This window comes from Nicotiana tomentosiformis, chromosome 3 (assembly GCF_000390325.3).
Source record: "Nicotiana tomentosiformis chromosome 3, ASM39032v3, whole genome shotgun sequence".
Taxonomy (NCBI): domain Eukaryota; kingdom Viridiplantae; phylum Streptophyta; class Magnoliopsida; order Solanales; family Solanaceae; genus Nicotiana; species Nicotiana tomentosiformis.
Window position 1 is genome coordinate 46,442,377 of NC_090814.1, and position 2,871 is coordinate 46,445,247.

The window sequence follows — 2,871 nt, forward strand, 5'->3', positions numbered from 1 at the left end:
GCTGCTCTATGCGTAGCCTTGGTTCTTCTACTACCCTTTAGTAAAAAGACCATAACTTCTTGTAGGAATGTCAGAATAATGAACGGTTTAAAGGTATAGAAACTAGACTCATAATAATAGATCAATTCATCATTTATTAGGAGATATAATTATTTGAAATTAGGACATATGCGACTATATTCGCTTTCTTCTCTTAACCATTCCAATTTATTCCAAACTTCTTCTTCCCTATTCTAAACATCCATACAACATTTTGAACACTCTTATTTCTAGTTTTGATCTTAAACAGGAATGTACCTTAGCAAAATTAATTGGGAGCATTACAAGAAGAATTAAGATAATCAATATTATTTAATTAGAGGTTATGCGGAGGAAGTTCTACGCCTTACCTTTAAATTTGAAGGAAAACGTTAGAAATGATCTTATAAATCAATTTACGAGATCACAAAAAATTATACTTGATGATGTTAAAGTTGTTATATATATATATATATATATATATATATATATATATATATATATATAACAACTTTAACATCATCAAGTATAATCGAGATCATGGTGCATCCGGCCTATGACAAGATAAGCCAGGCTCGAGATATGGTGGCAAGGGACCGAAATCGAGCCAAAGGTCCCACCGAGCCAGAATTCGGGGGTATGACGCCTGCCCTCGAGAATGTCGAGGTCATGATTCCGAAATCGGTCCTAGCCTCAAACGACTTCGAAGAACATTGTCGGACAATCAAGCATAGCCAATAGAAGGCCGAAATATGCGGGACCAGCCGGATATCATGAAGGGGATCTCGGCTTGTATCGATAATGAGTCGGCAGTCAGTTAATCAGAATATTTTTTACCTTTTATAGAGTTGTACCTAAAGTAGGACTCCCCTATTATATAAAGGGGATCTGATAATTCATGAAGCACATTGTAACACGCACTCAAAAGCAATATATTATTATTTTCTTTGTCACTAGCTCTTGCTCTTTTTCATTGGTGCTGGCCGTGGTGAACCCGGATCGAGGGTGAATATTTCACTAAGGCTGGAACTATCTTCCTCGTGTGATTTGAATCTATTTTATCTATGTTTGTTCAATAGTTACTTAACTTATCGCTTAGTATCAAGTTAATCTGCGTATCCTTAAAACCACTTACAAATTTAATTGTTAACCGATTTTGAGTAAATAGTTTGGTGTCCACGTGGGGCTAAGGATAATAGCGGTGATTTGATAAAAATTTCCGTAACACACCCTACTTAACACTTGTTCTTTGAAGTGCCTTTGATTTCAGGTCTGCTTTAAAATATCAAACTCCTAATCTACCCCTCTAAACACGGATGCTGAGTCTTGCCACCACGACGAGAACAACAATATGGCGCCCGGTAACGAGGTGCCCCTCATCGATCCCATCGGAATTCCAATTGCGGACCCGATCGACGCCAACTCACATATGGCCATCAGCACAAATTTTCCCACCGATCCTGAGAACAGTGTCCATGGGGGAGTCCGGTCAGTAGCTCAAAATGCTCGTGACGGTAAGGGAGATAGGATCAGCTTGCGGGTGATCTTTGAAATGTTGCAGGCTTAGCAGGTAGGGATACCCCAACTGCAGAACCGAAGTCGCGCTCACAGTAGAGTTGAGCCTGAATCATCCCGAGAAAACACTCGCAGAAGTGAACCAGCCGCAGATAGGCCAAATGAAGTTGAACCTGGAACTAACCCCGAAATAATAAAGATGATCGAGGAATTAAAAAAGCTGGTGGAAATGGGAGAAAAGAAAATCGAAGCTAACGACAAGAAGGTGGAGACTTACAACTCCAGGGTCGACCAAATCCTCGGAGTGCCACCGATATTGAAAGGCCTAGACTCCAAGAAGTTTGTTCAGAAACCCTTCCCTCCGAGTGCAGCCCCGAAGCCGATCCCTAAAAGGTTCTGGATGCTTAAAATTTCTAAGTACAACGGGACAACTGACCCAAATGAACATGTGACCTCATACACGTGTGCCATCAAGGAGAATGACTTAGATGATGATGAGATCAAATATGTCTTGCTGAAAACATTCTGAGAGACCTTGTCAAAAGAAGCTATGATATGGTATCACAACCTACCTCCTAACTCTATTGACTTGTTTGTTATGCTTGTAGATTCCTTCGTAAAAGCACACGCCGGGGCTATCAAGGTCGAGACCAGGAAGTCAGACCTTTTCAAAGTGAAACAGGGGGATAATGAGATGCTCAGAGAATTCGTGTCCCGGTTTCAAATGGAATGGATGGACCTGCCTCCGATCGCGGACGATTGGGTCATTCAAGCCTTCACCCAAGGACTCAATACTCGAAGCTCGTTGGCTTCGCAGAAGTTGAAGAAAAATCTGGTAGAATATTCGACCGTAACTTGGGCCGATGTGCATAACCGATATAAGTCAAACATTAGAGTCGAAGATGATCAGCTCAGAGCCCTTTCGGGTCTGTTTATCCTATCTGAACCAGTGACAGACCCAATAGAGACATGGATCGTGAACCGAGGCCAAATAGGGACTGATATCAGCCGTATATCAGTGATCGTAGGAGTAACGGATCCGGACAAAACCCTACGAGAAATGAAAGGAGAAGCGATCAGAGTCAAAATAACCGAGGACTCATAACCAAAAATGGTTTTGACAGGCCCATCGGGCCTAAGGAAGCACCAAGGTTATCAAAGTAAAACTTCAATGTCGATGTTGCTGCTATTGTAACTGCCATCGGGCGCATTAGAGACACCAAGTGGCCTCGACCTCTGTAGTCCGATCTAGCCCAAAGGGATCCTAACCTAATGTGCAAGTATCATGGAACTCACGGCCACAGAACGGAGGATTGCCGACAATTACGTGAGGAAGTA